At 37.3% G+C, this 9,244-nt stretch overlaps 1 protein-coding gene and 1 non-coding gene across 3 annotated transcripts in view; both read right to left on the bottom strand.

Annotated features, from left to right (window-relative positions):
* The window catches only part of Lrrc4c (leucine rich repeat containing 4C), a 1,217,207-nt gene that overhangs the window by 351,112 nt on the left and 856,851 nt on the right, over positions 1–9,244 (bottom strand). The window contains exon 5 of one of the 2 annotated variants that reach the window (XM_028766993.1): positions 5,407–5,611. The exons of the other annotated variant lie outside the window; for it this stretch is intronic. The gene's annotated coding sequence lies outside the window, so the exon portion shown is untranslated. The remainder of the gene's footprint in view (positions 1–5,406; positions 5,612–9,244) is intronic. 2 annotated transcript variants of the gene reach the window in all.
* On the bottom strand, positions 1,488–1,616 carry LOC114621020. The gene has a single exon (XR_003711376.1). It is a non-coding gene; the product is annotated as a small nucleolar RNA SNORA17 (small nucleolar RNA).

The following is a 9,244-nucleotide window of genomic DNA, read 5'->3' as shown; positions in this document are numbered from 1 at the left end:
TGTAGTGTGTCACAGTATATCCATGATGTTATCTTTTGTCTACACTTCTTTGCTTACAAGTGTTCATTGCAGTGACTCATTGGTCTGGTTCTGGCTTCTGCTACTCTATCAATACAGGAACCTCATTGGGACTCCTCTTGGATATACTGTTGCTGTCCTATGCTGTGGAGATTCTGCAGTTTTTATCTATAAAATGGGCTCCTTAGCTCACTCCATCAGTTCATTGATTGGGTAGATGTTGAGGTGGGCTAATTCAAATCCCTGGTTCTGGGCCTGAGAGTGATAGTTATCAGAGAAGATCTGCATGTTGGCACTCTTATTCTCATTCCCTCAGGGCTAACTCACCCACAAGCACTGCAACAAATGGTCAGCTCTGCCGTGCTTCCCAGGTAAGGTGAAGGGCCAGGTGTCCTGCTCTGCTGACCGCATTGGGACCAGCTCTTCTGCCTACCATAGGTTTCAAGTGGCAAGAGGGGGGCTTCTTTCCCTTCCCTATATCACACAAGACAGACAAGTGGAAGGACCTGCTATTTCATGCCTGTGCCTTTGTGGCTAGCCCACCAGTGCCATTGTCAATAGGGTCAACTCTATTCAGGCAAAGTAGAGGGCCTTGTCTCCTGACTGGTAAAGGGCAGAATCAGTGCTCATGCTCTCATGACCCCAGGGCCAGGTATCCTACCTGGTGATGCAGGTGATGCAGGGCAAAAGTGGAAAAAGGGGTGTGCCTACTCCACCACAGAGAGATGAGTGCTAGTGCCAGTTCCCATGTTCACATTCTTTACGACAGCTCACCTGTATCTCCCATAATGTGATGGGCCCACACTCTCTGGAGCACTACAGTTTGACAGCCAGGCACCAGCCAAGACCATGAACATCTCTTTATTGCTACAGGGCCAAGGTTCCAGACATTATTCCAGTGGAGGCAAAAGCCAGGACCTACTCATTACCCTCGAGTCTCCAGGACTGCCTCACTTCATTTTGCCCATTTACTTCTGTTTCTCTTTCTCCTTCATTTTTTCCACGACTTATTTTCTCTGCTTAGTGGCTCTCAGCGTCTATAGTCATCTCAGGCATGGTCTCGGGACTGTTCTCTTCTTGCACGTTATGGTGTCTGGCAAGGGTCATCTCGAACATCGTCTGACACGCCCTGCCCCACCCAAGGCAGCATGTTGATGAGCTGGTGTTCATATCAGGCTAGCTCCCTGTCCAGACACTGTGGAACTGTTGTGTGTTTGGGGATTCTCTAGCTTAGCTCCTAATTGAGTCAGCCCAAGTGGATCTCTGCAAATGTCTTCTGTCTCATGCTTACTCCTGCCAAGTCTTGGCCGCAGGAGAGGTTCTTCTAGTCTCCTGCTTGCTTCCTGTCCTGGAAGCCCATCTGGATCTGATTGTCCAGACTGGTTATCATCTCAGGCTAACTCTCTCTCTTTAGCGCCCCCCGCCCCCGTGCAAGACTGGTTGTGAAATCAGGCTAATTTTCTTCAGGGATTTTAAAGCTATTAATCTTTCAGATGTTCATCAGTCAGAACACTGAGCATAGACATAGGTTCTCTCCTCTATGACATCTTCTGACATATATGTGACACAGAAGCATACATATATTTTAAATGATTATAAACATGGGGTGTCTAAAAGAAGGGAAATGGTGACTATTTCATCTCTTTGGTATCTACAGATTAGTTAGCTTTGACCATGCAGTTCTACATATATAAGTAACTTCTTTTCTCATTAGATGTCTTTGATCTGAAAATAAATTCAAAAGCCTCAGTTTTGTGAAGACGAAATTAACAAATAAAAGTGCTATACATTTAGGCCAGCAATAAGGCTTAGGAGATAAAAATGCTTGCTGTACAATCCTGAGAACCTGATTTCATTCCCTAGAACTCATGTGTGTGTGTGGGGGGAGGGGTTAACTGACTTCCAAAAATTGCTCTCTGAATTCCATGCATGTGTGTGTGTGTGTTGGTGTAAATGTGTACATGTGTGTTTGCCTATGTGATGTGGGAGGCATCTTTAGACAAACCTATGGTATAATTTATCAGATGCTGTATTGACTACTCTTGTTTTTATATATGAATATATCTGGAATAATTAAAATCAAAAATTAAAAGGCAGACATGAGAGGAATTTTTTATTAATTTGAAGCGGATAGTTATACTATCTACATCTTTGAGACAGGACGGCACACCTATAATCCAGATCTTTGATCTTGTAAAATACATCTATAAGCTGGGCCATGCCTTTTACTGGAAGCCTGTAATGTATAATGACAGGATAAAGGAAGCTCTTTCTCTTTGGCTGTTTTCTTTAGCAAGTCCATTCTTCTGCTGGCATGAGAGTAGATATCTGTCTAGAAACATACTTAAGATATCTCATTTTTTTTTAACCTGCATCCTGCCATGTGGCTGGTTAGCTTTGGTTAGGTACCATGTTTCCATATCTTAACATCTTCAGGGAAGGGCTGATCTCACATACCTGGCTCTATCATAGAATTCATTCACCACCAGGATGTACCACCTCCTATTTCATGCCTAGGCCATAGGCCATGGGCTGTTCATTTTACAGGTGAGGTATCCATTCAGTACACAAGATGTTTTCTTTATAGCGCCTATATGAAATTGTTTCATGCTCTTAGCTCTTAAGATCACCAAAATAAATATTTGATATTTGGACCCTGTTCTACTCAAAATGTTTGAATAATAAATATCAGTGTGTTAGAAGATATGCACACACCTCTGGAACAGTTTCACTTAAAGCTTTGGGCCAAGACTTAAAGTTCTTATGAAAACTCAGATTATATCTCTAAAAGCTCTTTATAATTAACCTCTTAATCTATAACAGTGTTTCTCAACCTGTAGGTTACAACTGCTTTGGGATTTACATATCAGATATCCTGAATTTCAGATATTTACATTATAATTTATAAAAGTAGAAAAACTACAGTTATTAAGTAAAAACAAAATAAAGGTAATGTTGTGGGTCAAGTAGTATCATATACTTCATATAATATGAGATACCATATATAAACTTATAATAGCATATAATTCATTTAAAAGTACCAACACAGATAGAAATGCATCCACTACTTTAACAATTCTAAAAGTTGGTAGAATTACTCAGCACAGAGTTGAAGGTCAAGGTGTTTTTGTACTTCTGCTTTGTACAATGAATCAGAATGACTGGCTTCTGGCTCTACAGTTGCTACTTAAATAAGATGTGAAATCTGTCAGGAGAGTTAACCTCTTTCTAACACAACTTGAACTTACACTATAATAGAATTAAACTAGAAGAATTTTTGGTCACCTTCCAAATGCAGCATACAAATTAAAAAGAGTTTTGCCATACTTCTATATTGTACCACTGTTGAGGGAGATGATAAAAAGAATGTAAAAAGAAATTGTTAGTTGAGTTTTTGAGTACATGGCTTTGTAAAATTAATTCTATAGTTTTTAGTTCAATATTGAAACTAAATATATTTATTAAAATGAAATATTTATGGCCACAAAAGATAAATCAATTTATTTGATTCTTCTTTTCTCATTAGTAAAATGGGGATAATAACCACTTAGCATTACTGTGTTTAAAACTGATTCAGAATAAATAAATAAATAATATGCACTGAACAGGTGCTCCAGAAATGTCAGTAATGTTAAAAATGGTGCTGAGTCCATACTTTAATTAAATGTTCATGGTTGTATGTAATAAAGTAAGAGATTCATATAATGATATAATTCCTGTGTGCTTGTGTGTGTGTTTGTGCATGCACAAATATGTGTGTTGAGACCTTGATCACAGTGAGATTTACAGGAAAACTTTTAAATAAGCCCAGCTCTTATCCATAAAGCTTCCTATCACAGGACATGCTGAAACAATTATCAATAGTTTGTGATAATAGGAAGTTTGTGTTTCTCTTCTTTTCTACATAGTTTTCAGTAGATTTTTCCATTTTCAATAGATTTCTACAGTATTTATTATGGTTTACTCATTAGAACCAAAGATGATGAAACTTTTGCTTGCCTCCAGAGTGTTAAAAAGTACTAGGCATAACTGAAAGTGCTATTTTAAGTGGCCTTGGCAGAGGAACTTCCTTAGTGGAGTGTAGAAAATGGTATGTAAGCCTTGGCAGAAGCTCTACACGTTGATGCCAAAACTGACAGCACTTAGGTGAACAGCATGTCCTGCTCCTACCATACAGTGAAATGCTCTGTCAAACCTTGAGACTGGGCAATCACAAGCTCCATATGGCCACAAGAAAAACAAAGATGTAAAAATATCCCCAGATTGACAGCAGAAAAATGCATTCAAGTCATTGAGAGTTTGGTGTGTCAGGTGTCATGTGAAGAACAAACCCACATGTGACCTCTAGAGTGATGCTTCTCTAGGTACTTATTGAAAATAACAAATTCTGCACATCTGTGAATTCCTTTAACAAACAAGTCAGAGACTATAGTCCTGCTTTTTTGGGGATTTATGGACTCACGATCTCTTCTATTGACATAAAAAAATTCAGAAAATATTTTTTCAGTATTTATCAACAAAATGATTATAATGATGGATATGAATGTGCTGATTCTAATCGCAAAAATGCTAACACATTGGATGAAAATCTTAAAATCTTACATAAAAAGAAGTTTACATTACTATCCACTGAAAGTTTTAATAGACCAGATAAAGAACAGATTAATGACAAATTTTCATGAAAGAAAACTCAGATTGCCTAGCGAGTTATGCATCAGAGACAACAGGCAAGAACCTAAGAAGAGATTGTGTCTGTTGCATTGTGGAGCCCTGATTGCCCTCTGACTCCACAATACTTTCCAATATAAGATTCTTTAATTTAAGGAACTCCTTAAGATTCCTGCTCTAGGAATTGTAACAGCAAAAACGTATAAAAATATTGAGTAAATAACATTATATATTTGAAAATCAGAGTACTGGCAAATGATTTATTTGATATCTTTTGGCAATATATCCAACTCATTTGTATCTTACGCAGAATTAGAAGTGTACACCACCATAGCAACCTGATGATTTTTGAGACTAAAGTAGAAATGTCTGGTTTCTTCAGTTGTGCCATGTGGTGTTTTTCAGGAGACTGTCTATGAGAGGATATTTTGTTGAAACAGACATGTGGGAAGATGTTCTAATGAAAACAGTCACAGTTTTGTTCTGAAAGCTATCTGTAAAAAGAGCACGTGTTTTGCTTTTGAAAGTGTTCAAGAGGACACTTGATATTTGGAAAGAGTTGGGCCAATGGGCAATACTGTGTCATTGATTCATCTTGTCACTATTTGATGGTCTTCTTTGAGTTTTGCTAATGCTGGTTTTAGTTGAAAATGGTGTGGTATTGGTTAACCTTGCCTTTGCTGATCATTGTTAGTTGTGACTTTGTAGAGAAAAACTCACCAAAGTACTTGTATAATATTCCTGAATCTCCTTGTCAATTCTGCACACTCAGGACAATTGGCAGAACCTCACAGTTTCTTCTGGATCAAACTGTACTTGCTGATTCATGAATGGTGTTTGCTAGTGTATTGAGCTACTGCTGCTGATTTGTTCACATATGCCTTTGCCCTATTAATTTTTTTCACTGCCTCTGGTGGGTGGTTGGCTAGAAGGGAAATTCAAGTGTTTTAGAACTCATATTAAAATAGATTTTGAAAAGTCAAAGCCTACAACTGACTAGCTAAAGCATCTAGATTATATATCTCTTTGACTTAGATGCACAGTGTGACATATTCAATAAAATTGTATAATTATTTCTATGCAAGCACATATCTTAAAATCCTTTAGCTCTGATTTATGACAACAGTGTGTATACTGCCTGTGGAATCTTTTATTATTTTATTATTTTCTGCTTGCATAAGGATTTACTTCATCAACATTATTTGTAATTAATTCCCATGTAAGAAAGAAACTCTGACATACGTGATGAAAAATAGTCTTCTCTTAGGCTCCAGTATTGCTATACTCTCACTTACTCTGACTAATTCATCATTGTGATGACTAAAGGCAGAAGAACACCACTACCACTTTGACACATTCAGACACATTAGAGGGTATGACAGCCATGACCTCATAATTGAGGAGGCAGGGGCCTAACACCAGGTAAAATATGTTTTATTCATAAACTTGGATACTCAAGAGGAATCTAAGAGGTATCGAAATGTGTACACATAGGTTAATAAAATCATGAACTGTTTCTTAGCAAACATAACACTTACATATGAATTTAGATCACTTGATTTAATATATCTGTATTTCCCAATACATCATGTCGATTCCCACTACATTGCTACTTTGTTGTTCCACTCTGCTTGTCCTTCATTTCACCCTCTGCACATAGTGTTTCTGTTGCTTAGTATTTCCTAACCTGGATAACTTCTAGTTTTGTTAAGGTACAGAAGACTTTCCCTCCATAAACACTGCCTACAAACTCTAAGACAGAACTTATTGCTCCTTCAATATCTAAGTACTTTTTCTTAAACCTATATAAAGACATTAGCATGCTGTTTGTGGCTACATACCCAGCACCTAGAATGATGCCTAGCATACAGTACAAGGTCAATAAATATTTGTTTAGTAGATTAACTGCATTTTAGTATGCATTGTGCTCCTTGAAAACATTGGATGACCAACTGTCAAGAAATCTGAACCAGTTATTACAAAAACCTGAAATTTTAATCTTATTATTTATTTTAATCCTAGGAATTAAAAATCCTAATAAGATCCTATATCAAACTTTGATCTTTCATTCCCATTCCATTTGAACCTTCATTTATACTTCTGGGAATGAAGGAAATCCATGACTGTGGTGAGAGCTGTGTCTACACTTGTTTACCTCACTAATCTACCACCGCTATTGTTTGTAGTTACTTGTGTTCCCTAATGGGTTGAAATTCCATCCCTATTCTGGAGACATTTAATCTACTTGCTAAGAGGTAGAAGCTTTGGAAGTTGATTAGGCTTGATATGGTCATCAATTTGGAGGTCTTGTGATTGGACCCTAGGGAATGTTTAGAAGGAGTTAAAAGCTCAGAAAATACATGTTCTCACCCATGCCCCTGGTCTCTTGCTATATGACTCTCTCCTTTGCCTAGAGACTATACCACAAAAGTGATTGCCATATTCGGCTCATCAACCATCTACTTACTAGAAACCCCTCCATTTTTTTTATAATGTGTCCAGTCTGTACAGTAGGAAAACACATATTATTACATATTCATTTACAATTAAATATTTTTTTATTTCTGTCCTATTGAAGGAAATATTACAGGTAAATAATTTTAATAGGTTTTATGTCATTTGGAACAGTTGCAAATTTTTTGATATTTTCTTTATTTACATTTCAGATGTTATCCTCTTTCCCTGTCACCTCCCGGAAATCCGCCATCTCATCCCCATTCAACCTGCTTTCATGAGAGTGCTCTACCACCCAGTCACTGACTCTCACCTACCACTCTGGCATTTCTCTATACTGTGGCATCTAGCCTTCAGAGGACCAAGGGCCTTTTCTCCTATTAATGCCCTACAAGGCCATCCTCTGCTACATATGCTGCTGGAGCAATGGATCCCTCCCTCTTTGGTTGGTGGTTTAGTTCCTGGGAGCTCTGGTTGGTTGATATTGTTTTTCCTATGGAGTTTCAAACCCCTTCAGCTCCATCAGTCTTTTCTCTAACTCCTCCATTGAGGACCCCATGCTCAGTCCCATGGTTGGCTTGGAGAATCTGCCTCTGTATCTGTCAGCCTTTGGCAGAGCCTCTCAGGAAACATCTATATTAGGATTCTGTCAGCACGTACTTGGCATCCACTTATCAGTGAGTGCATACCTTTGTATTCTATTGTGATTGGATTACCTCACTCAGGATGATATTTTCTAGTTCCATCCATTTGCCTAAGAATTTCATGAATTCATTGTTTTTAATAGCTGAGTAGTATTCCAGTGTGTAAGTGTACCATATTTTCTGTATCCATTCCTCTGTTGAAGGACATCTGGATTCTTTCTAGCATCTGGCTAATATAAATAAGGCTGCTATGAACATAGTGGAGCATATGTTCTAGTTATATGTTTGAGTATCTATAGGATATATGCCCAGGAGTTGTATAACTGAGTCCTCGTGTAGTACTATGTCCAATTTTCTAAGAAAACCCGCCAGACTGATTTCCAGAGTGGTCGCTTTTCTTCTCGATATAAGTTTGGAACTCTAAGGAGGTATACAAATATTACTAAACCATACCATAGTGAGACATATTCTGCCTGACCTCCTATCAACTTTAATCTCAGACACTGTTTTAGGTTGTAACTCTGACATGCACAATGCTTAAATCTTCTTCATAGAAACTGTCACCATTAATCCAGTTCCTTGTCTACACATGTACTAATGAAGATGAGTGAAAATTATCTATTACTTTTGATAATTTCTAGAGTGAAAACCTCCAGAGCATTTTCATGTTTTCATAATTTCTTCAACCAAACCATTTTTTAAACATTTTAGTATCTTGCAAGATAGAAAACCTTACACATACATTCAACTGATACTCAATAAATGGCCAATAATTAATAGGTCCATCAATAGTTAAGTATAAGACTATCTTTATAAACCTGAAGACATTTTTATAAATTAGGTATATTATTGAAACCAACATAGAGATACTATGATAGGATTGGGCAATGAATATTAATGTTGGTGGTAGAAAGAAAATCACAGCAGTTAAGGGAGTCATCATTATCCTTCCTCAGTCTCTCTAGATAGGCTAGGTGGACAGAATGTATCAAAGATGACCTTTCTTGGCACAGAGAATCCAGGGGATTCAGAGCTCCCCGATCTAGAGATAAGTCTTAATATAAGATTCCCTTTTATCTTTCCCTACAAGTGTCATTTATAATACATTTTAATCACCCTCATTCTTGTTTACCAGTTTCTAATTATTATTCTTTTCATTTATATCTCTTTCTATATTTTATTTTCAAGTTGACAGTCATCAACTCCAGGGTCTTTCATACTTCAGTAAATTGTATAATAATAGCGTTATATTTAAAATGTAGTGGAGTGAAAGTGGGGCGTAAGGCTAGCATAACACTGAATAGATAAATGTGGAGAAAAAGACTACTTCCTGTATGGAACTCACTGATTGGTGCTTGAATCAGTAGCCTTAAATTAGAATTTGGACACTTTTCAAAAAATTATTAATTTTTGTTTGTTTACATCTCAAATGATATCCCACATCCCAGTTACCACGTGAC

Source organism: Grammomys surdaster, unplaced genomic scaffold (genome assembly GCF_004785775.1).
Source record: "Grammomys surdaster isolate TR1022 unplaced genomic scaffold, NIH_TR_1.0 170, whole genome shotgun sequence".
Classification (NCBI taxonomy): Eukaryota; Metazoa; Chordata; class Mammalia; order Rodentia; family Muridae; genus Grammomys; species Grammomys surdaster.
The sequence above is the reverse complement of the archived record's forward strand: the minus strand, read 5'-3'. Positions and strand labels throughout refer to the sequence as shown.